Source organism: Ambystoma mexicanum, chromosome 7q (assembly GCF_040938575.1).
Source record: "Ambystoma mexicanum isolate Mex_15411 chromosome 7q, UKY_AmexF1_1, whole genome shotgun sequence".
Classification (NCBI taxonomy): Eukaryota; Metazoa; Chordata; class Amphibia; order Caudata; family Ambystomatidae; genus Ambystoma; species Ambystoma mexicanum.
The window spans coordinates 650,646,529-650,673,254 of NC_090941.1; positions in this window are offsets into that span (position 1 = coordinate 650,646,529).

The window sequence follows — 26,726 nt, forward strand, 5'->3', positions numbered from 1 at the left end:
CCTACCAAGTCTGGGGAAGAATCGGAGTATGGGGGGTAGGTTACAGTAATTCTTACCTAGCCCTAAACTCCCATTATAAGTCTATGGGCTTATAATAAACTTTATTCTGACATTATTGGCCTTGCCAATGCTTGCTTGTGCAAGACTTCTGAACGTTGGGGCTACTTCTGTTAGCTAATGTAACTTGAACTCTGACAATTGGAACCCTTCACTGCACCCCAGAGACCCTACCTGCATTTTTTCTTGCCTCAAAGAATCTGTGGAATGTTTTCCTGAACTATTGGGCAAAAGACAGCAGACAACTTAGGGCTGGATTTTTTTTTAGTTAGGGATCATTCTCTGTGGACCTGAAATGCATAATATAACCTTACCTTTTTTTTTTTGCAGGAGTTTGTGATGTATATTATGCCCTGTGATAAGTGAATGTATGTATGTAATCTATTTTGCTAGTGTTGAGTGATAACTCTACCTGCCTGTGGTCATTTTTCTATAATGTGTTTGGCCATTAAATGATCATTGTATTTTTATACATCCTGTTTAAGTGTAATCTGTGATTCCCATTGTCTGAACTCATTGTGGACCCTTTAAAAGCTCACCACCTCTGAGAACTTAGCCTAGACCGCCTGTCGCTGCTACCTGAACTGGTTTAGCTACAGCTACCCAGAGTTGTCCCTGTCACAATATAGGTTGGCCTTCTATACATCTGTCCACCAGGCCAGAGTATAGAATATCAGTCCTAACATGAGGCGCCGTAACCTGCGAGCTCAGGTGGGGGATGGGTATTTAATTTTCACTAGGTGAGGTGAGGGTGTTGGGTGCCTAGTCAGTTTGGGGCTTAGTAAAGGCCATGTTGGGTGGCTGACTTTATTAAACTGCATGCAAGTACTTAATGGCAGAGACTGTGCGGGTGGTAGGAAGTGGGTAGGCTGAGGCCAGTTGGTAGCGGAGATTGTTTGTAGCAGGATTGTTGTCTGGCTTGGGGGTGTGGGCTAAGCCATGAATAGGGGCAGGAGCTCTGTGAGTGGCAGCGGCTGCAAGGCAGAGGGAAATGCTGTTCCCTGGGTGAATACAGCATGGTGTGTGCTCTAAGCAGCGGAATGTTTCAGTTGTAAAATCAATGTAGTTTGGAATGGGTGGATTGGTGGCAAAAAAGTTGTAGTAGAGGGCATTGGCAGGTGAGGTCACGGGGTGAGGAGCGGGTGAAAAAGTGACACCGGTGATGCTCCAGGAGTGGAGTGGAGTGGTGCCAGGCGGCTACCGAACGTAATTGAAGGGGTTGTGGAATAGTGCGGGTGGTGGAAAGGTGGGAGGAAGGAGGAAAGTTTCGGGGTAGGTAAATTAGTTTCATCAACAATGGTAGGTAAAGGACAGTGGCATGCACTACTTTGCATGGCTAATGCACAGGAAGTAGGCCCATGCTTAGGCTTACCTTGTCGTGAAAGGAGGTGGAAAGGATCCGCCCGGCAAGTGACCAGGACAGGTAGAGCCGCTTTTAGGCTTGGCTGGCAGTGACCATCGGAGGCAAAACCTACATTTAATACTTGTAGGGATGAGTCGACCATCATAAAGACCTTGGTGATACAGGTTTTATCTTTACAGAAGCTGGATAAACACGCAGATGTGTGTACTGTGTGTAAGAAGGCAAGCATGAATTAAGGCAGCGTGTGTGGGCCCACAAGCCGGCCATCCCCGGACAGGCCCAGACAGGAAACGCTGGCCTTGGAGGTGGGCCTTCATGGGGGGGCCGGCTTCGCCAACCAGCTCTCTTCATCAAAGGCTATATTTCCAGGAGTGGGCCAATCAGGGGTGGCGGCTGACATTTTTAAAGGGAGCAGATTCTACTGTAAGTAGATGTATCAGGGGTGGCGGCTGACATTTTTAAAGGGAGCAACTTCTACTGTAAGTAGATGTATCAGGGATGGCGGCTGACATTTTTAAAGGGAGCAAATGCTTCTGTAAGTGAAAAGGGGGCCCAGCAGGGATGACTTCTGCACCGGCATCCTCAATGGCGCAGACCAGGTGCTCTGGGCTAGTGCTAGCAGGATGTGCACCAGGTGGAAGTAGGGTGCTGGGTATGGCCCGGACAGGAAACACTGGCCTTGGAGGTGGACCTTCATAGGGGGCCCGCTTTGCCTTCCGACTTTGGGTTCAGAGGCCATATGACCAGCAGTGGGCCAATCTGCCGAAATCGGAGACGGTTTGCAGTGCTGGAAGGCATGGGGTAGCGGCAGTCATTTTTAAAGGGGTAGATGCTCCAGTAAGTGAATAGGGGGCCCAGCAGGGCTTACCTCAATGTGGCATCCTCAATGGCGCAGACTAGGTGCTGTGTCTTTACTGACACACATACTCATTTATTTAATCAGTCATGAATTCATGTAAAATGCATTCTTAGCCCTTTTCCTCTGCTGTGTGTTTGTTTGGGGCAGTGGTACATCATCTGCGATGTGACGTTTTAGATAGCTGAAATATTTCCATCAATTAGTCCCTTCTTCCCCTTGCTTCTTTTTAAATTCCACTCTTTTGTTTACTATTCTTTCTTGCTTCCCATATCTGCTTGTTTTGCATTTCTCTATTTCTGTCAGGTTCATAAAGGACCCATGCGTGGTGTCTTGGTGCCGTAACCTGAGTCGGGGGTACAACAGTAGACAGTAAAAGCAGTAAGCCCTACATTTGGGACACCCGCATAGAGGGAAAATCGCTTAAATGGGGTTACAATAGTAGACAGTAAAACGCAGTAGCACCCAGATTTGGGACACCTGGATAGAGGGAGAATCGCTTAAAATTGAAGTACAACAGTAGACAGTAAGACGTAGTAGTGCCTAGATTTGGGACAGCTAAATAGAGGGAGGAACGCCTAAATGGGGATAGAGGGAGAAATGCCTAAATGTGAGTAAACAGTAAACAGAGTATTAGCTAGATTTGATACACCTGGATACAGGGACAATTGCCTAAATGGGGGTACAACAGTGGACAGTAAACACAGTAGCACCTAGATTTAGGACACCTGGTTAGAGGGAGGAATGCCTAAATGGGATAAACAGTAAACAGTAAAATGCAGTAGCACCTATATTTGGGACACCTGAAGAGAGGGAGGAATGCCTAAAATGGGGTAGACACAGTTAATACAGTAAACGCAAAGGTTTGGGAAACCTGACTACAGTGATAAATGCCTTTTCTGGGGGTACAACAGTAGACAGTAGAGAATTAGCCTAAATTCAAATTATGGTCAACTAAAATGATTTGCCTAAATGCAGGATGTTGCTACCTGACCCAATCTGTCTAATTGTGAGATTTAGCTGACTAACACATTCTCCCTAGATGTGAGATATGCTGACTAACACAATCTAGCTGGCTAACTAGCACAATCTACCTAGATGTGAGATATGGCTGGCTAACGCAATCTACCTAGATGCAAGATATGGCTGGCTAACCCAATCTACCTAGATGCGAGATATGGCTGACTAACACAAAATCTACCTTGATGCGAGATAATGCTAACACAATCTACCTAGATGCGAGATATGGCTGGCTAACCCAATCTACCTAGATGTGAGATATGGCTGACTAACATGATCTACCTAGATGCGAGATATGGCTGACTAACACAATCTACCTAGATGCAAGATATGGCTGGCTAAGACAATCTACCTAGATGTGAGATATAGTTGGCTAAGACAATTTACCTAGATGGGAGATATGGCTGGCTAAGGCAATCTACCTAGATGCGAGATATGGCTGACTAACACAATCTACCTAGATGCGAGATCTGGCTGGCTAACATATCCACCTAGATGCCAGATATGGCTAACATACAAATATGCAGCAGACTACAAGCTTTTAGGTAATAAGATAAGATAGGTCGGGCAGGGAGCAGTAATGGCTGGTCCCCCTGTCCAGACCTCGCTTACCTTGTCAGATGCTGCTGGTTGACGGCTGCACTGCAGTCTCCACTGGCAAACACTAGCAAACACAATCCGAAGCTGCTAATGCCAGAGCTGCCCTTTTCCTCTGGGACCTTAGCCTAGAGTGCTGCTTGGGCAGAGGGGCTTCCCTGAGAGAGTGTCCTAAATGAGCCAAAGGCCCAATCAGAGAATGGGGCAGGCTGGGAGGTAGGCGTGGGGAGGGGGTAAACAAGGAAGAGGTCTCAGGTTGGAGGGACTTGGAGCAGCAAAATCTAAAATGCAATACATTATGGGTGCTAAATCACACATGCATTGACCTCGAAATATATTAAATATAATATCCACCTTACCACGGGGCTCTTTAAGCAGACATGCTCAACTGAGAGCACTGCAATTGGATTCCACACGGTGCAAAAAACACAAGGCCAAAGGCCCAATCAGGGGAAGGGAGGAGGGCTTTGAGAATCAGGGAAACAAGGAAGAGGTCTTCGGTGAAGGGAGGGACTTGGAGCATGCCACGATGTGGAAAAATACAAAATTGAATAAGTTATGGTTGCTAAATCACACGAGCACGATGCTCAAATTGTATTCCAAAAATATCTATCTTACCACAGGGCTCTTGAAGCAGAAATCCGAATGCACATTGTATGACTGTAGCTTTGAGTTCAAAGCCTAGAAACTGAGCAAGACCTGATATTGTGTGCATGTGTGTTTTAAATACATATTTTTGATAATCCATCTGTGAGAATGTGTGTGAGTGCATATGTGAAATTGCAATTCTCTGTGCGTGACAAGGCATGGGTGTGTATGTGACTGCATGGGTGGGTGCAACTGAGTAACTACATAAGTTATGTGAGTGCACTGGCATGTGGGTGAGAGTGCCTGTGAGTATGAGAATGTATTTGAGAGTGTGAGCATGCATGTGTGCCTAGACAGTGATAGAGATTCTTGGGCAAATGGCACAATTGTGTAGGCATCTGAGGGGTGATGCCTGCTATATTAGGTGCCTATGACGGTGCACAGTGGCAGAAAGGCATTTGGGGTCTGTCAAGGTCAAGTGATGGCAATGCATGCCTTACACTAAGAGTAAATGGTCATCTGGAAGTACCTGACCTGGTATGTAATGGAATAACATGGCATAATGCTGGAATACCTGAAAAATGATGGTGCTACCTGCATATGCCTTTCCTATGCTGGGTACCTGAACATATGATACTAACACGGGGCATGTGGTGTTAGTGCCCCTTCTCCACTCTCCCCCATCCTGGCATCAGTTTCATACCCCATGATAGATATGTTATGTTATGTTATATTATATCATTGTGATTTATACTGTGCACCGCTGACATTTTCATGTTCTCCAGGCTGTCTGGCAAATCTGAAAAGGAAGGAGGGTTGTGAGGGCTTAGTGGGATTTGAAGAGAGCTTTGATGTGCTGTCCGTAGCTCCAGGTCGGAAAAAACAGTCACTGTATGCTGGTATGGTTTTAGTTGGTAGACGTTATGTGGTGGTTGGTTCATGAGTGTGGATGGGGTGATTTGTGTGTGATTGGTTTCGTTTCATATTGGGTGTTGTGTAGTGTGTGTAGTTTGTGGTGGTTTTAAGGTTTTTTTCTCTGCTGCTAAGGTGTGAGTATGATTTGTTCAGTGTTTGAGGATGAGGATGAGTATGCAGAGTATTAGAACATTTTTAGTAGGGTTAGTGGGGTGTCGTCCGAGTCCTTTTGTGCAAGGTTATGTTAATCCATACCGTTAATATTATTCTGTGGTGATTTGCAGTAGAATACTTTATTTCTTTGGGTGGCACTGTTTCGGTTCATCAGGTTTCAGTTGTTTTAGTGTTTCTATTGTGATGTCCTGGCAGTTTCCCTTCGAAGTTTCCTATTTAGCTCATTGAGTTAAAGAGACATGATTTTAACAATTTCTGAACTTTAGGTGATCTTCTGTTGTTTGTATTTCCTTTGGAAGCGAGTTCCAAAGTCTTGCCGCTATACAGGCAAATGCTGTTACCCCAGATTTCCACTTTGAATTTGTTTAGGTTCGAGGTGAATGTCATTGCTGGACCTTAGTGTTCGGTTTTCTTCATAGATGGACGTTTATCCCTGTATGAAATTTTCTCCTTGCCGTGGATTGTTCTGTGTTATGCAGAGCATTTTAAAGAAAATGTGTTTCTTAACCAGTAGCCAATGTAAGGTTCTCAGTGCAGGTGTGATGTGTTCTCTCTCAGTGAGTCTGAGGAGTAGTCTTACTGCTGCGTTCTGTATTCATTGTAGTTTTTTCTTGATAAGGTAGTCTGGCATTTCGAGATAGATGCTGTTGGCATGGTCTATTCTTGACATGAGAAAAATTATGGCAAGTGTTCTGTGTGGGAAGGTGAAGAAGGGAAGTATCCATGTAATTGTGGGTAGGTGAAAGAAGCATTTCTTCACTACTGTCCATTAATATCCCAGGATTTATGACCAGTTTGGATGGTTCTGATTGGTTTCCCAATTCAGTGGGCCATGGAATGTGGCGATTGTTCGGCTGGTTGTTGGGCGTGATCATGATTTCTGTTTTGTCTGGGTTGAGTTAAGGCTGTTGGTAGTCATCCAATGGTTTATTTCTGTGAGGCAGTTGGTAAGGGTTGGGTTTTGTTCTTCGCTACTGTTGATTTTGTAGATGATTTGTGGGGTGGCTGCGTAATTGTAGCAGGTGAGGCTGTGTCTTTTGATGAGGTTAATGAGGGGGTTCATGTATATGTTGAACAGTAGTGGTGTGAGGGATGAGCCTTGTGGGACTCTGCAAGTTGTTGTGCGGGGGTTGAGTTCAAGGGGGTTAACCAAGTTGTTTCCATTTGTTTCTGTCAAGAAGGATTTTAGCCAAAGTAATGCTTTGTTGCTGATTCCTATATCTTCAAGACTTTTGATGAGTGTTTCATGGTGGACTGTGTCGAAGGTTGCTGATACATCAAGTAGTATTAGTGCTGATTTACGTTGGAGTCTGCGTTGCTTTTTAGATCATCCCATATCGATAGTAATGATGTTTCCGTTCCTCTCATGGGTCTGAAGCCGACATGTGTCTGCTCTAGTATCTGATTGTTTTCTATATGTTCCAGGACCTGTTCACAATGGAGCGTTCCAGAGGTTTCGCCGAGTATGGGGTGTTTTGAGATTGGTTGGTAGTTGGTTAGGTCTTCAGTGTTTCCCGATCGGTCTTTAAGGAGCGGCTGCATGTATGCCGATTTGAAGGCCTGTGACACAGTTCCTGTTGCTAGTAAGTGGTTGAAGAGGTTGAGGAAATATTCTGCTGGTGTTTTCTAGGTGAGGATAGTCTTGTATTTGTCTGGTGGGCAGGGGTCTGTTGGAAAGTTGACTCTGTTGCTTTCGCTTACTAGGCTGTTGAATATTTCTGTCTGAATTGGTGGGCAGTTTAGTCTTGTAGATGGTCCTGGCATCGGCTGGTTAGGGGGTTATTGGCACTTTCAGGCATGCTCTTAATGGTTGCCTGGATGTTTGTGATTTTGTCTTTTAAGTGTTCCACAAGGTCATTAAATAGTATTTGGGATGCTGTTGGGTTTCTTAGCTCATTGATAATGTTGAACATCTCTTTCTGGGTGTTGCTCGAGTTTTTGATCAGTTTGTGTAGTATATCTTTTTTGCTTTGAGTATTTCAGCTTTGATTAGTCGTATCTGTCTTTGGTATATGATTTTTTTCTGTTGATCATAGTTTCTTCTCCATTCTTGTTCCAGTTTTCTGTTAGTTTTCTTCAGTGCTCTGAGTTGGGGTGTGACCCATCCCACCATTGTTTTCTTTGGTGAGTGAGTGAATGATTTTTCTGGTGCAATGTCATCTAGTGTTTTCGTGATCCATTTTTGGATTGTCTCAGTGCTTTCTCGAATGCTGGAGGAGTCTAACATGGTGAATGATGGTGTTGTGGCTTCCAATCTGGTGCTTAGGTCCACAATTTTTATGGATTTTGAATTTCTTTTCTGAACTGGTGGGTTTTTGGGGAGATTTGATAGTATTCGTGTTGGCAGGTTTTAGGAATTTTGTTCCTCCATTGCCTAGCAGTTCGTATTTATTTCTGTTGTGTGTTTTTGCATTAATCTGGCATTGACTAGATTGCAGTCTATCTTGTTGTTTTCTGGGGTTTGTCTGTCATTTGGCAGTGGCATTGGTAATTTGAGTTGATATTGATTTGTTTTTACATCAGGTTGTACCTTCGGTTTTGTTGTTTCTGTTTCTTCGTTTAGTACGTCAAAAAGGTTGCATTTCAGGTTGATGTTTTCTTCCGGTTCATCTGTCTGCTCACATTGATGATTCTTTGTGTTATGCCAATTTTTTGTGACGAGCGGTGTGGTGAAGTTGTTTCTTTCAGTTGTGCTTATGTGGATTTCACATCTGTCTATTGTGTTTCCAGACAATCTCCTTATGTGTGTGCGGTTCTTATGGTTCTTTGGTTGTACAAGTGGGTAAGGTTGATAGGTAGCGCGATATGTAGAGTGATTTTGGTCTTGTTCCATCAAAGGGGCTCTTTTCCAGTGGGCTGGTAGGTGTGCTATCTCTTGGTGTTGATTGGTTCCTGGGTGTGGTGTTTTGAGATGGTTGGTCTTGTTCCAATCAGTTTGTTCTGTTTTGGCTATTTCGTGTGCATCAGCATTTCCTGGTGTGGTGAATTTCGTCTGTGTTGTTCCTTGGGGGATGGGTTTCTTGTTTGTTTCTGTTATTTCCCAATCTGGTTGGATGTTCAGGATTTTTCCTGGTGGATTGTCTGTTTGTTCTCACTGTTTTTCCTCTTTGCTTGGGCTGTTTTCACTACTCCAGCATTGAGCAGAGGTGTCGCAGGTGTAGTATGATTTTATAGGGCTGTCCCAGTGGTCTAGCTTTCCAAGGAGCTGGACTGTTTCAGGTTTCAAACTGTCCCATGGGTAACCTATCACGGATGCTAACCTGGTCCAGGGGGCCAGTCTTTTCTCTAGGGGTAGCCTTACCCCTGGTCTAAATCTCATCCCAGGGCCAGAAACCTTATCCTTGGAGCGGGGCCTATCCCAGGAACAAGACTTATCTAAGGGGCAAGACGTATCCCAGGGGCGAGACTTATCCCAGGGGCGAGACTTATCCCAGGGGCGAGACTTATCCCAGGGGTGAGACTTATCCCAGGAGCAAGACTTATCCCAGGGGGAAGACTTATTCCAGAGGCGCGGCATATCCCAGGGGAGAGGCATATCTCAGGGGCGAGGCATATCCCAGGGGCGAGACTTATCCCAGATGCGTGAGCTATCTCAGGGGTGTGAGCTATCTCAGGGGTGTGAGCTATCTCAGGGGCAGGAGCTATCTCAGGGGCGGGAGCTATATCAGTGGCAGGAGCTATCTCAGGGGCAGGAGCTATCTCGGGGGCAGGAGCTATCTCGGGGGCAGGAGCTATCTCAGGTGATGGAGCTATCTCAGGTGTTGGAGCTATCTCAGGTGCTGGAGCTATCCCAGGGGCGGGAGCTATCTCAAGTGCTGGAGCTATCCCAGGGGCTGGAGCTATCCCAGGGACTGGAGATATCCCAAGGGCTGAAGATATCCCAGGAGCTGGAGCTATCCCAGGGGCTGAGTTATTTCAGGGCATAGCTATCTCAGGGGCAGGGCTGTTCCCGGGGCAGGACTGTTCCCAGGGCAGGGCTAGTCCAGGGGCCTAACTATTCCAGTGGCAGAGCTGTCCCAGGGGCCAAACTATCCCGGTGGTGGAACTATCCTAGGTGGAAACTACCTTAGGTGAGAGCATTTCAGGTGCAGTATTTTCCCTTGTCCCAGGTTTTTCTGTTTGGTTTTCCTGTGATGTAGGCTTCTTAGTGCTAGGGACTTGTGATGGGGATGTCTCCCAAGGGTCGGATCCCAGAGTGGTGTCCCAAGGGTCGGATCCCAGAGTGGTAAATCCTTACTGTGTTAGGGTTGCTAGCCTTGTATTCGTGAATTATTTAATGTGGCTTTAGCTTTCAGATGGTTTGGGCTTACTTTGCTGGGGCCTCGTAGTGGTATCGGGTTCACAGTGACAAAAGCATGCAACATGTAATTCGCTCTCCATCACTTCCGTGCGCCTCTTGTCACATGGTACATTCCCCCAATGAGGCACAAAGGGATGCTTAATGGTTCTAAATTGGCACCAGCCACTAGTGTGTGTACTCAAATGTGTCTATGTGTGTGTGTTTGCAACTTGATACATGTCTGCGCCTCATTGTTTGAATATTTGCATACTAATTGTGGGAGTGCATGGGTGAGTGCTTTTGGATATGTTGGCTGTTGTGAATGCATTTTGTGAGCGAATGTGTGTTCGTGTAAGAATGCCTGTGTGACCATGTATTTGTAGGCATGTATGAGTGTAGGCTTTGCTGTGTACTTCAGTAGATGGATGGGTTGTTTGTGCGGATTTGAAAGAGCACATCTGCATATGGTCGGAGTGTACATTGGCATACCATGATAATATATTGTATATGAGATAACTACCAAGGACAATTATGGAAACTATGAGCATGTGGAGTAGACTAAACACCTAACCATATGGTGACAATACATGGCATATGCGAACTGAACCGGGGCATCTAAAGTCTCAAAAGAGGTGAGCCTTGGCAATATGGTGCATTGACTCTCACATATGATGGAATTATTTCACTACCTGGTATGTAGTGTGAATAAGGGAGTGTACATATCATGCCAGTGGCGTAAATATGACAAGAGTATCATGACACATTCAGCATTACCTGGACATTCAGGGCCTGATCACGAGTTGGGCAGTAGCACTTAAATATGGCGGTAACGCTAATATTGCCGCATTGAAGGGCTGGCCTGATCATGAGTTGGGTGCTAAATGGGCTGTGTTTCTGCCAGCTTGTTACTGGAGGTTAAAAACCCATTTAGTGCCCTGTATTTCAAGCAATTACCGCCGGCGGTATAGTGCACAGTAATTGTGTTGAAAATGGCCCACTTGGTCGGATGGACCCAATGGGGAATAGGGATTTCCCGTTATCGCCCAACCCGTGATCAGTATCTGGGCTGTATCTCGTCAGTATTACCGCCGGAATACTGCCCAACTCATGATCCGGCCCGCTATACATAATACACTCTGCCATATGTCCAATTGCAAATATTATAATGATACAAGCAAACCCGCAAGTGTGCATGTTGTTGTATTACACAAAATACTAATATTTTTAAACATGTGCATATATTTTGATCAAATAAGGAACCTTTCAGGGGCAGGGCTAAAATACATTTTGACTGTATTTGATAAAATGGTGAAGAGAGTAGATCAACAAAGACACCTGTAAAAGACTGCTAAAACGTATGACCTATTGCTAGAAAGTTAGAACAGGGGACACCACATAGAACACGAACGAGTGCTTGAGAGCCCAGAGCTGGGTGAGGGCCAATTGTTCAATTGTTCACATTGGTCCCTCTTGTCACCATGAGTGACTGGGTACCCCGAACCCATTCTCATGGAAAACGTTGAATACTGCTATGTTACTTTGTCAAAAGTGATCATTTGGTGCTCTCCTTAAATTTGAATATTGTCTTGATTTGGTCACTCTGGGCAGGAGCACAATATTTCACAATGCGAACGGGCCTAGGTACTCGGAAACTACTATGGTGGTTCAGGTTAATATAAAAGCATATTAACATAACATGACATGCCATGAGGAACAAAAACTTTCCCAAGGGCTCTGGAGAGCGCAGCAACCTATGACAAGAGAAACATCAGATGAGCTAAAATTAAACCGAGAGGAATCCTGGGACCATAGTATCTTAAGTAACAGTACTGCTATTATAATTGCCTGTCCACTACACCTGACCCCACCTGGCTGTTAGATTAATGGCAGTCCCTCATGGATGACATTAAAGAGCAAATGACTCAAACATATAAACCCTGCAAGCTGTCAATCCATGTGGGGTGGGTTGATTTCACCAGTCAAGTGGTGTCAGCACTAAAGCCCGACCCCCTAAAACGGGCTGGTGGCTCGTAAACTACAAAAACTTCCGTCAGTCTGCACATTGGAGCTGACAGGTGCTGCCTGGGAGGAACTTGCTGACGTTTCTAGTCTGGTTAACTCCCAACATTTTGAGGAACTGTAACTCATGGGCCAGATAGTGGGGCTGTGACTTACTTGGAAGCTAACATGCCCATGGACAACAGGGTAAAGCATTTTTTCAGCCCTTGTTATGGTACAGCAACTGATGTGATAAAGGCGGTCGATCCTACGCGGTTAATGTCGAGAAGAATGAGCTGAACCAGAATCCCCAAATAAGATCATTTACTCTAGCAGAGATGAAGTTGGCTATTGGCCCTTTAAGAGTTAATAGAAGCCCGGGGCAGATTGCGTACCCATTGACGTATTTAAGTTCCTCCCATATGTTTGGCTTCCTGTAGCTTTCAATGTTGTTAATGTTACTATTGAGTCTTGAGTGAAAGTGATCATCTTCCTTATATACAAGAAAGGATGTACATCATTAGCCAACAGTTATAGACCAATATCGTTATTGGACAGCTACTTTTAACTTTCAAACAACGTTTGATAATAATGTCATTTTAGACCACTCACAATTGGGTTTTCACAAAGGTCTGGACACTGTACACCAGGGCCTACATTTTTATTTGCTTGTTGCTATTTTTACGCCATGGTGGTTGGCGGACTTACCGCCCCATTCCGACCTTGGCGGGGCAGTAAGTCCCCAATCCCCATTTACCCTTCCCCATTCCCATTTTTGCCCCATAGGGCATAATGGGAGTGGGGAAGGCGTTAATTACGTCACCGTAAATTACGGTGGCGTAATTAACTCCATGGTCCCTTAGCGCCATGGATTTTAACACCTGCTAAAAGCAGGTGTTAAAAGCGCCATGGCGCTAAGGGACCTCGTACTCAGGCGGTAAGGGTCGGCGCTGTTAACGCTGCCGTTAACCCCTTACCGCCTGGGTCGTAATGAGGCCCTTAGTCCCATCATATTACTGCTTAATATATGGCATAATAGTAAGTCTGCCTTTACCCAGTCGATTTGTGGTGATACATAGAAAGGTGATAGAGCTTCTGCAGTTTCTTGGGCTCTGTATATAAATAATGATATTATAAGTATTAAAGCATTGAACTGCCTTAATGGCACATTAGGACGTAACACTCCCTCTATTGCTCAGGTTTATATGAAGTATTTTCAAAATATATTCATATATCATCCAATGATGAGAGATCAAATATTTTCTATGTGAAAATCCATCACCATAAACTGGTCTGTAGTAGAATTCAACCCAGATATGTTCCCTGCTCTGTGAATCCATGGAGACCCCCTTAAGACGCAAGGTACTTATTGATGGTACCCCAATATTTTCCTTCATTACCACTACAAAGTTGTTTCAGAATTGCCTGGTATCTTTAACATGATGATCTCTCTTCAGTGATATGACCAAGTTCGTATGCTTTTTGGCACACACTTTTTTTCTCCCCTTGATATATTCGATGCCAGACAACTTCTGCTTCTTGATCAGAGCCACATTTTTATATCTGAGTCTCTTAGAGATGCAGGCAACTCCTCAATAACCCTCAGCACAGCTCTACCACCTTCCACACCTACAATCTGTACAATTTCCCCTAAAGATAGGATGTCATGTAGGGAACACAACCTTTCCTCCAACTTTGTCAATTTTTGTGAATTCCCCAACACTAGATCTTTTATACCCCTGATGTCCTCCTTGGGTATCACAAGACCTTTGGCAAAACCTTCCAGGTAAGCCATACGATTCATCAAATTGTTCAATGCCAACTGTTTTCCCACTAATCCCCCCCCCTATATTTCCTTGGATGTCTGCCAAGGTTTGTATCGCGAGATTCAAACTAATGTGAAGGTTGGCTAACGAGGGTGCCACATCATGTGTTTGAGAGCTAAGAGGTCCGCTCATAATCCACTGATCTTCATTAGCTGTTGCAGGGTTAATCATGTCAGTGGGGTCAATGTTGAGAGCAGGAGCTTGGAACTTTTTATTGTATTTTTATTTTTATTTACAGGCAGAGGTTTACAGCAAACACATGCATTGATGCATAAGATATAATCGGCACACTTACAAAACACAGTTCATATATGGCAAAGTAACTCAATTTCAAAAGGAGAAAACTGCTGTTCCCAGCACTCCCTAACATTTCAGATCACACTTGCGGGACCCTGGGCGAGTCTATCTCAGAGGCACTCTCAGCTCGATTAATAAGGTAGCTATTAAAAGCAGACCAAACATTCTTGGGGCGAGAGTTCACTGGAAGCATAGTAATATATTCGTCTTCACAGGTCTGGGACCAGGTAAGTGCACTGAGCCCCTTCTGGAAGGTTGGAGGGGATGGGCTCTTCCAGCTTTGAAGCACACATTTCTTGGCCACCATGCAGCTTATGTTTAGAAATGTAGCCATCTTTCTGGCGTCATCTGTACTCCATATACCAAATAGGATCCCCAGCGGACTAGGATCAACCACAGTACCAGTAATGTCAGCAAGAGCCTTCAGAACCTTCTCTCAGAAGTCCCCCAGAACACAGCACGTCCAGAACATGTGCAGTTGGTCAACCCCCTCCATTTTGCAGCGAGCACAGGTATGTGCACTATTTCGGGTAAACTGAAAGTTTGTGGGGAGTGTAGTATAATCTGTTCAACAGTTTAAATTCCATACATCGGAAACTGAAATTAAGGGATACCCTGTTTCTGTGTGAGCACATCTTTTTCCATAATTCATCAGAGATCTCAAGGCCCAGTTCGTCAGCCCAATCATTACGGGCTTTAGGGACGGGTTGGGGGCCCTGCTAACAGCATTTTATATAGGGAGAGACCACACCACGGGCACCACTCTAGTTGGCTATGTAGGCAACCTCAAGGGTGTCAGGAGGTTCATCCGGAAAAGAGGGCCACCTGACCCAGAAGGCAGCACGAACCCTATAGTACTGCAGTATCTCCAGCGTGGTTCCAGAGTGATCCTGCCTCCATGGCTGCAGATTAATAAATATCCCTTCCAGAAAGAGGCCAGTCAATGCCAGGTACCCCAGAGCCCCCCACTGTTTAGCTAATGCTTTATCGTGCGTGGGTGCCAACCCGGGGAATCCACAGATAGGGAGCCATTTATAGGAGGGGCAAGGTTCCACCGTTAGGTTCAGAGTTGGCCCCATGCCAGTAGAGTAGTTGCTACAGGATCAGATGGAGAATCAGACACATAGTCCCGGCAGAATATCAGGGTCATAATATTAACCTCAGCGGCTGCAAGAATCTCCAACTTAACATCTGGCCGAGTCAGAGGGCTTGGGTACCAATATGTGGCATACTGGGCTTGTGCCGCTGTCCAATACAGTGTTAGGTCAGGAGCAGTGCATCCCCCCTTCTCATGCGGGAGAGTCATGCCCAGCCAGTTTTTCCAGACCACACCAGCATGCCACAAGAACTGAGCACATAAATTATGTAGTCTCACAAAATATTGTTTCCCCGGCCAGATGGGTACGTTCCCAAAAATGTAGAGTAATTTAGGGACCAGAATCATCTTGATGAGGGAGAGCTCTCCAGCAAGTGACAGCGGGAGAGAGCGCCACCTCGCCATTTTGGACACAGCAGGATCCGGAGCAGGTAAGCAGAAGTTGGATGATCCGGAGCAGGTAAGCAGAAGCAGGATGATCCGGAGCAGGTAAGCAGATGCTGGCTAATCCAGAGCACGGCAAGTGTGTTGCTGATACAGCTCACAGTAAGCAACACGAAGCACTGGAAGAATCTTGGGTGTGGCTTATATAGCCAGCCACACCAAAACACTAGAGAACTCATGAGTTATCATGCACTTCCTGTTTGGCAACAGGAAGTGGTAACCAGGAAGTTACTACAAACACTAGGAAGGAATGAAAGGAGGGATTTGTTATGGGTTCTTTGTGTGCCTATGCCAGGCCTGCCAAGCCTCCACCCAGCTTGCCCCAACTACCTGCCTGATACCCATGACACTAGGTGAGTAGTGGGATCTCTGATATACAGTAGCACATCCTCAGCATATAAGGATATCATTTTGGGGGTGTTTTTCAAGCTTATTCCTCTGTGGATATGGCGTGCTCTGATATGGTCTGCCATTGATTCGATGACCAGTGCAAAGAGGATCGGGGAGAACGGGCAGCCCTACCGGGTGCCCCTGAAGAGTGTAAATAGTGTAGACATTAGGGAGTTGACCAGGACCCTTGCAGCAGGAGCCGTGTATAACAATTTAATATATCCAATCATATTGGGGCCAACCCCCATTGTTTCTAGGACCAACCACATGTATTGCCAAGAGACCATATCGAAAGCCTTTTGGGCATCCAATGTGACCGCCACAGCATTCGAGCCCTGGTCAATTCTAGCCATTATATTAAAAAGCCGCCGTATATTGTGGGATATGGCTCTCCCGGGAACAAAGCCTCCTTGGTTCTCATGCACCAGAGGTGGCATAATCGTGAGAAACAGGTTCGCTATTACCTTAGCAAATATCTTGGTGTCAATATTCATGAGGGAGAGGGGCCTGTACGAGCCACATTCGTCGCCAGGTTTATCAGGCTTAAGCAACACCGTTATGACCGCTTCACGCAGGAAGGGGGGAGGATGGAGTTTTGAAGTGATTCAGTCCATACTTCTAACAATTTAGGGGCAAGAATCGCCACATGTTCCTGGTAAAACTCGGGAGTAAGTCCGTCTGGACCCGGGGCTTTGCCCTTCGGGAGATCTGAGATGGCCTTTACAATCTCCTCCAACAAGATCGGGGAATCGAGTTGGTCTTTAGTCGACTGGGAAATACATGTAGTAGGGATCAGATCATGGATGTCTCGTATATGTTGCTCACTGTGTTCTTGAGGTGCTGCATAGAGATTAGTGTAGAACTCAGTAAAGAACTCTAGTATCTGCTGGTCTGACCATTGTGGGATACCCCACGTATCCTTAATGCACTAGATCTGAGCCTGGCCCCATTCTCCCCTCACCAGTTTAGCCAGTGTCCTCCCCAGTCTCTCGCCCTTCCCATATCTCCGCGTGGCCTGTGGACGGCTGAAATAATGAACTTCCCTCATGGCATGCGCCACAAAGTCCTCAAGTTCCTCCCTTTTTTGTGCAAGTTTGGCAGGGTCGGCTGCTGTCGCACAGTCTTGTTCCAACACCCTCAGCCTAGATTCAGAGCAGTGTAAATCGTTCCTTATCGCTTTCAGTGCTCCTGCTTTCCTTGAAATGGACATTCCCCTGATGTATACCATAAAGGCTTCCCACTGGACCCCCACCGTTGTAGCATGCAAGGCATTAAACTCGAAGAAGGTTACGATACCTGCCAGAATGTCAGCCTTGAATACTATATCAAGGAGGGCAGCAGATTTAAAGCACCATGTGCTGCATGTAGTCAGGGGCGATCCCAGCTCTATGGACAAAGTGATCCGAGCATGGTCAGACAATGTGCGAGTGAGTATCTGGGCCCTCTGGACCTTTCCTATCAAATCACTAGATACCAGAAAGAGATCAATCCTGGAGGAACTATCATGTACATATGAGTAATATGTATATTCTCGTAGATGGGGGTTGAGGACCTTCCAAATGTCCCAGACCCCAAGTGCCGTGCTGTGCATGTGTAGTCCATGCGCTGCACGTGACAGAGTTCTAGGCGCAGTCCCCGTTCTATCCATCCCAGTGGCAAGTATTAAATGCATGCCCCCCCAGATGATCTGGACTCCCACATAGCCCAATAGAATTGAGGCAACAGTGTCAAAGAAGACCGGGGTGTCCATGTTGGGACCATACCTATTCACTATAAGGTATTCTCTATTCACCACTGTACAATACAGGATAACATACCAGCCCTCAGTGTCGACGTAGCACTTTTTAAGTGCAAATTTCATTGATTTATGGACCAGTGTCAGCACTCCTCTGGCCTGTGTGGAGTATGTTGTATAAAATCTGTTCAGGCCCCAGGATGGTGCGATACCCATTGCCAGACGGCCTCGAACGTGCCTTTCTTATAGCATGAGTATTTTATTCCTGTGCCTTTGGGCATAGGCCGTGATCCTACGAGCCTTGGTGAAATTGCTCAAGCCCTGCACATTCCGTGACATTGGGCCTCATTATGACCCTGGCGGTAAGGCAACAACGGCGCGGGTAGTGCTACCGGCGCCGTTGTTGCATCACCGCCTCATTACGAGTTCTTCTTGCGGGTGCCGGACTGCACGCATGGTCTGACCAGGCGTGCATACCGGCACCCGCGAGCATACCAGGATGGTAGCAGCGGTACCGTTATTAACGGTAGCGCTGCTACCATCCTCCCCATTCCCATTGAGCCCTATGGGGACTCAAATGGGAATGGGGATGTACCGGGTCCCGAAAAATTGGAATTACTGGGCCCGCAAAGGTCGGAATGGCCCGGTAATTCCCATTTTTTGGGACCCGGACCCGGGTTTGGGGGTAGCCATGCTGGTAAAAATGGCATGGCTACCTCCAAACTCGTAATGAGGCCCATTATGTTTGTAGCCATTTCATTGCCCTAGGGTACATCACAGCAAGTGTGGCCCAGCGTTAGTATGCCAGTATGGAAGTGAATACTGTGTCGCCCCTCTGTAATGTGAAGTGCCATTCTACCCCTGCCATTTTTGCATAACTTCCCCCGACCAGCCCTCCCTCCTCCCTCACTGCCCTTCCCAATCGGCAGTGTCCCCCCCCCTCATACAGGTATCAGTGGACCTCAACCCAACTTGGCCCAACTGCACAGCAGGCCCAACAGGGTCATGCACCTGACAAACCCTCCAGAGTAACCATTGCAACCGCAGTGGGGTGAGCTGCTGCCGTGCAACCAATTTAGCCGGAGCAGTAGAGTACCAGAACTAGTACTCATGACGGGCGGTATATGCCACCACAACACAGTTTCATCTTTCCGGAACAGGGAATAACAAAAACAATGACTTTGCCATCTAGAACTAGTCTACCAGTTTCAAATATAACAGGCACAACGCAATGTGTCACCAGGCAATCAATACCAGCTTGTGTCTCTTATTAATAGTTACTGATAAATTCGGGAGGCCTCTTCATAGAGCTTGCATGCCGAAGGCGTAACACAACTCAACACTCCATCCTCACAGACAGAGGGGAACCAACAAACTCAATACTACTATCAACCCAGACGTTAAAGGATAATAGTTTTCAAAAAACCAGGCAGACCAGGAGAAGTCTATCACTGGTTAGTCATTTTCCATGAGGTCGTCTGCCGGGTGGTCCAACGGTATATGCGCCTCTATAAACCTTACTGCTTCGTCGGGGACCGTAAAAAAGTATAGCTTCCCCCTAAAGGTGAACTTGAGGCGTGCTGGAAACAGTATTGCATAGGGGATGTTCCATTCCCTTAACATATTTTTCACCCCCATAAACTGGTGTCTTTCCTGCTGCACTCCTACGGAGAAGTTGGGGCAGATTCTGATTGTTTGAGAGCCAAGACGCAGCTCCCCTTCTCCCGTGACAGATGTAGGACTAGCTCCCTGTCTCTGTAGCTAAGAATTTTCGCAACGATGCGTCTGGGAGAATCACTGGGTTTAGGTCGTGAAGCTAGAGCGTGGTGGGCACGTTCAACGGTGAAGAAGGGAGATAGCTCAGGATTGTCCAACAGTTATTTAAGCAGGTTTTCGACTGCCAGCTCCATGCGGCCCTTAAGAGCATTCTCCGGAACCCCTACAATTCGAATATTGTTCCTGCGCGATCTAGACGCCAAATCGTCACATTCTGCTTTCACAAACTTCATGTTGCGAGTAAGGGAGGCAACCGCATTCTGCAGGGTATGTAGTCCATCCTCATTTGCTCCTATTCTAGACTCGGCTTCCGTGATCCCGGTCCCCGGCCTGATCTAGTTGAGATTTAAGTGATGTAACATTTGCATTAATATCATCTAGCTTTTCGTGGAAGGAAGCAAAGTTCTTAGCCATGGATTCCATCATTGCAGTGAGATCGGGGGCTGGTATATCTGGGGACATGTTAGCATCTTCCTGGCCGGCCGATGAGTGACCCAGCTCTGGTCACCGCCTTGGTGAACTTGTCTATGGTACCTACTTTGTTGGTGCTCCGGGATCTGTTTGACATCTCCGTACGCCTCACAGTGCAGTTGACCTCGGGTAGATAGCTGCCAGCCATAGTATTCCTTCCCCCTTTCTAAGCCAGGCCCGACCCAAGGCACAGCGCCTCACAGCCGATGGTGTTGAGGGCCTGGAGCCGGATACACAGCCAGGCAGGGGGATCCAGTGGGAGTTGGCCTATGAACAGTTCAGAAGTGTGTGTCACCTATGTAGCGTTATCACCAGCCCACCGAACAGGCCCCCAGGTGAAAGGCAATACGTGCAACACAGAGGTTGAGTAGGCCTGTCTGATCCCTCTGCCTAGCATATGGCCCAGCTACAGGAGTGTCCGGATTGCGTAAGCGCTGGTTTTGGAGACAGAGAGGGCAAACAAGTGTCCTGCGGTCAGTGTTTTTCAGAGCAGTGATTGCTTTCAGGGCCTAGCAGGTCGACTCATGTCTCTGGGAGCGAACAGAGACATTTCTAGAATCCAATGGTATATGAGAAACTGGTCCAAACAGGGCATAGGGGTGAACAGTCAGGTGGTGAGGCCCCCCACAGCCATAGCGACCAAGAGACTAACAATCCATGACCTCAGTAGGGCGCCATCCGCAGTGGTAACGAGCCCAAGGGCAGAGACGGTCCATCAGATCTGCCCATGCGGTACCCCACCCCAGGGTCAGAGCCAGCGGAGTTAGGAGGTGCCATTTGAAGCCAGGCCTCTAAGGGGAGACAGTAGAGCTCTGATATAGTGAGGAAAGCACAGTGACTGGTGGTGTGCCAAAGGCCTGGGCTTGAGGTGCCGGACCAAGAGGGCAGTAGGCTCTGGGTGATATCCGAAGGGCAAAGATGGAGACCTCACACGAGGTAATTACACATGATGTGTCACCAGAACGTATGATGGAGGCAGCAGTACAGAAAAGTGAGTTTTCCCCAGGGTAATCTGTCCGTGGGGCGGCCAGTCCAGCACCTCACAGGAGTGATATGGGCTCAAGATGCTATAACATGAATGTCACAGTGCTCGGGCTGGCCCAGGCCACAACCAGTGATAGGTGTGGTAGCAGACCGCCCCTCAGTACCAGCACTTACATGGCAGTGTAACATGCCATGTCCTCAGAGCGCCCGCCAGGAATCCAATCTGCCGCGTCCCAGGCCGCGGGCACGGAGCCAGCAAAGCCGCGTGTCCCCCAGAGATCAGGAGCCGGGGTCGAGAGTGGGCCAGGGTCCAGGGCTCACCAGACAGCACACCAACCAGCACCCACAGCAGGCAGGGCCCACGATCCGGCAGCCGCACTCCCCCAGCTGGAGCCGCAGCACCAAAGCGAGATGATGAAGCAGGAGAACGGCCGCGCAGGGTGCAACGCCCCAACCCAACGGATTACCTCCCTCTCTCGTCCAAGCTTGGGGAGGACCAGCCCGGGCCCTCAGACCGCCACGGCCGCCCCTCGCTGTTCCCAGATGAAGAGCGCCAGCACCAGCCCGATCCCAGGCACATGATCGACCCACCAGCAGACACTGTCACGAGGCCCAGATCAGCTCAACGGCTCAGCCACACACCACGCCAGGATGTACGGGCGATATCTCAGCCCTTATATTGCAGTTCTGTCCGGGATTTGGACCAGTTGCCCTTGCCAATACCAACAGCAAGTGATGAATTTTGTAGGTTCCAGGTTGCCGGCAAACCGCTGCTGTCAACGGATCTTCGTCAGTGAAGAACGGAGCTAATAAGCTAGGCAGCCATCTTGCGCTGCTCAACAGCGCCCTCCCATCCCCCATGAGCCTGGAACTTTTCAATAGTAGTTTTTAAGGCCTTTGTGTTTGTAGAGAGAGAGGATAGCCCCAATTCAAAGTTGCCAAATTGTTGACTTTCCCTTATATCAGGATGCATTTGCGAGCAGTTTAGACCAGGCATATTTGGCACAGAGGGGCCATGTAAGTCATCACTGTTCGCAAGAGAAGAAAGGTCCAAAGTACGCTCCTTTACTTCAGTCTTTAATGCCCCTAAATCGGGCATAGGGTGAATTACTGCATTCCCACATAAAGCATTGTCTCCAGAATGCTTACCCTTTTCCTTTAAGTGATGCCAGATCCTCCTTTATAGAATCCCTTTCCAGATCGGTAATATCTCTGAGTAGGCCTTTGTTTGCAGATGAGAGTAAGTTGAATGAATCCTCTAGTAGCACACTGTCATATCATGCGTCACACGGCACAGGGCCACCACCAACTCCCAAATTATACTCAAGGGCAGATTGTACATGTGGCGATTGGATAATGGGTCCTGCAGATTTTTGGTGCACTTTAGACAAATCTCCAAACACAGAAATGGAGAGTCTAGCATCTGTCCCTAAGGTCGTAGATATATGACTATTACATTGCTCGTGTTTTTTAGTTCCACCAAAATGTAACTGGTGTAGCATAGAGGCGTGAAATCGTATGATCTTCCATGTAATCCTAACAGTGGGGGCGAATGTTGACTCCCTTTGGGCCCCTAGATCGGTCAGTATACATTTCATAAGCACCACATCAGACCTTTCCTCAGACAGAGCAGCCTGACTTCTCCTTGCTAGAGAGCCAGAGGTTAGATCATCCATTGTCACCAAGCCCACCTCAGTGAGCCCAGCGCGTACTGCTATCTCCTTACTTCAAACACACCCAGAGCTCAGTTTGGACAAGCCAAAGCTACTCCTTAAATGCGGCATCACACTTGTCACTTTAGCTATTTCCACTGGATAAGAAAAGTAAGGCTGTATGCCTGCGTCGGTTCAAATCCTGAGTGCCCACAGTCACCACCCAGGCAATACAGCAAGAATTGATCTTCCCAGAAAGGAAGACAGTATGTCTGGTATCCGTAAGGCAGCACCCTGTTAATTAGGAGCACAGGAACAGTGTTGGAAGAGAGGAGCACCCCTCAATCGAGCAATCACTATTGCTGGGCGGGCAACATTCCCCAAACACACACAGACCTCACTAGGGGATCCACACAGATTGTAGTGTATAACCAGTAGGAGAAAGCTACTGGGAGAAAAATAGGGACAGCCACTTCACACCAGGGGCTAGGTTGTGCTGTGTAGCCAGTCGGAGGGAGCTGCTGAGAAAGAATAGGGAGGCTGCCTCTCACCAGAGGCTAGGCGGGGTGCAGTATGCACTCACCGCCTTGTAACATGGGCTCACCGGTCTCACCCCTAGAGTCTTCCCTGCACATGCTTCGGTCGTTTTTGTTATTTGTATTTGACCTGAACTCCCAGAACTCCAGGGAAATTTGTGGCACACTGTCACCGGCCGCCACTGATCGCCACCAGCCACTCGCCACACTCCTCAGTCCTCACAGCCTTGCCTGGCTCGTGGGGTCCCGTAGCTCTTTCTCTGACAGCGGCGGCGAGCAGGAAGGCTTGAGGAGTTAGAGGAAAGGACCTAATGTGCAAAGAGACCTGCAGCGAGATGTGTCAAACCGCACTGCTTCACAGACAGAGAGACAAGCAGCCACTTCCGACACTCTGACACTCTCTCAACGAATTCCAACTGCTGTTCCAGGTTCACCACTCACCTGGTCTATAGTATGAATTACAATGCACAGTTAGTACAGTATCTAAGTGTGTCATTTTAGGGAAGAATCCAATAATTGGGGCTTCTAATGTCTCTTTAAGGGGACCCATAAACCTTTTGCTTTTTTCCCCCTTTGATTTTTAGGATCTCTGTCCAGGTTTTGTGGTCAGGGGGACTTCTACTGAACGGTCCCTACCACTTCAACCCTTTTTAGTATATGGTCCAATGGTTCCCCCGCCCGCCATCTTCCCACCACCAACCCTGCTTTTTTCCCCCTTCTTGCTCCCCCCATCACACTTACCTGATTACGGCGGTGGGTCTCCGCCACAGCTCCTGTCCCAGTGTGGCCACCATGGAAATGGAAGAGGGGCTCCATAAAAAGCCCCGCCTGCCAATTCCATGGCGGCCATGTTGGTGTAGTATTTTCTCTCTATGAACGGGACGCTGTGAGGCATCCTGTCCACGGAAGGAAATTCTTTGCTTTTTTTATTCCAATGGTGCTAATGGTGATATGCCCCGAGGTGGCGAGCCCACGCTTCAGGTAATGGCCGTTGCCTACAGGATGAGCCCTGCCACCTCGAGGCATATCGCCTCAGTGTTACTGTATCTGTTTTTCTAGGTATGTAATGAATTGATGCTATATGCCTTCATTTGTTTTGACTTTTGGTGGCCACAGGGCACTACCCTTTTTTCCTTTGTGTAGGAACTATCTTTACTGTGTAGAGTGCATTTGTATTATTCACATTCAAGAGGTTTGACTAATATCAGAGTTGGCATGTTGGGTCCTGAATAACACTACATGAGTGTATTATTCTACTTGGCCTGGTGTTCCCTTTCATCCGATCCCTTAGCCCATTGATGTGCTTACTACCAGATATTGGGTAACCCAGGTAGTCTAGGAGTGGGTTGGGTCTCAACTGACCAATACGTTTTTAACCATGCACTCTGTTTATGCTATGTATTATGTTTTACCTGTGGTTCTCATTTTACCCGATAAAGGTGCTATGTGTAATTTCCTAATGAAGGGTATCTTTTTCAGTATTCCTGTGTGGGAGTTTTCTTTGCTTAACTGTGTGGACTAACTATGCTTCACCACCAGCCCTCCACCCTCCTTGAGTTACGTCTGACAGCTCAGCCACTTTAGAGAGTGTAGTGTTCCCTGTTGGTGAAAAAACACTATTTTTGGACCTATCGGAAAGTAGACAATTGGCCGTAACAAGTACCGCTAGTACACTCAACTGTAGAACACACTGCCATCTCCAAATCTTGGGCAGCAGAAATCTGAAAACACCCTTTGAACTCACATAATATAGAAAGTGACAGGCTTGAATTAATAGAGAGGAAGCAATAACATTCTAATCCCTGCGACCATAAAAACGTTCTTATAAATGTTATGGAGCCTAAATGGGACTGAGGGGGTGTAGTTTGGACAACGCGGACAGAGTTTGTTGAAGGGGTGGAATCTGGTGAAGATGCAGAGTCTGGCAGAGGAGGAATAAAGTTGTGGGGGCGCATGCGCTTATTTGGACATAGGGCAGCAGAAAGCCTAAATATGCCACTGCCGTGAGTGTATGTCCCAAGACGTCCCAAAAACAGAACTTATATGCTCATTCCCCGACAAACTCACTCTTGACCTGGAACACCTAGTAAACTACTGACCAATTACAAGGCTCCCAGTTATCTGCAAAATCATTGAGAATGTAGATGCTAGCCAACTACTTATACAAATCGAGCAACCCAGTCTGATCCAGCAGATTTATCAATCCCGGTTCCACACCAAATGCAGCACTGAAAACAGCCTACATTCAAGTGGTTGACAATTCCCTACAGAGTATCGAAAAAGGGGACTCATGCCTGCTAGTCCTGTTGGACATTTTGGCAGCATTCAACACTGTCAACCAACACACAGTACTCTCCCTCACTGCGCACAGGATTGGGCTTCCCTGGCACCATTCTGAGGTGGTTCACATCCTACCTATTTGGCAGACACCACGCTGTCTAGTTGGGCTCCTTCAGATTTGAAGGTCACCCTCGTCAGCTTAGGGTTTCATTCTTTGCTAGGTCATCTTTAACCTCTATGTGGAACTGCAGGGGTCACTTATCTGTGACTCTAGCATTGTGATACAACAGTATGCGGAAGATGCACAGTTGTACCTAAAGGCCGTGGGCCTACAAAATATCGCTCACATCTGCCCATGCCTTGCAACCATTCAAAAGTAGATGAGAAATGCCTACTTAAAGCTTACCCCCACCAAGAGCGAATTCATACTACTGGGCCATCAGCCACACAGGTTCCCACTCAAAAGTGGCTGGATGAAATGTGCCGGACCAGGTTCAACCCACAACTCACTCAACAAAATCCCTAGGTTTCATTGTGGATACCGATCTATCCTTACAACAACATACTGCCAAAAAGATCCACACGATCCACAGGATCAGGCTCTTCCCCTCCTCAGCACTTCTGAACAGTGGGGCAGGCACTCGTGATCTTGAAAAATCACAGGGGATATTCCCTCTTTGGAAGACTCCCAGCTGCTCACCTGCCCCCCCCCCTCAATTGTCCCACTGTGCCGTAGCTCGTCTCGTTACCGGCTCTAGGAAATTTGGCCACATCACCCCTCCTTGTGATAATTGCACTGGCTCGCCATCTCAGTCAGGATCTGGTTCAAAAACACATGCCTCACCTACGAGGCACCCATCGCCAGTACGCCATCCTACCTGACAAACAAAAAAAGTCTTGGGTGACACACAGTCATCTCAAGGTAAGGCTATTGCCAGACTAGAAACAAGACCAGTACGCTCCAGCCCTCTGGAACTTCATCACAGTGGCAAGCCAGCCTACTCTAGTTCTCCTTCAGTTTATTAAATTCTTGCTGCCACTGCTTTGCTCTATGACCTGTACAGCGCTCCATTGCTCCCCAGCTTGGTTTGTACTATAAACGTATATAATCATTCTAATAGTAATCCTTGGACTCTCATGTGGCAAGTACTGCATTCACGCTGAGAGATATGATAGGATATTTATAACAATCGTGGACCCCCTGTGTTGCTCCGTGTTGTCTTGCTTCCAAGGCGAGCACGTTGCCCCTGAGCTTTCCTCCCAGATGGCTTTGCTGCCCATTCAGATAAAAGAAGCGCAGGCCCTCTTAGCATGCGGGTACTTACACCTATCAAGGATGACCAGGATGTGTGTGATGGGCAATTTCCACCAAGGTGAAATGATGCTAACGCC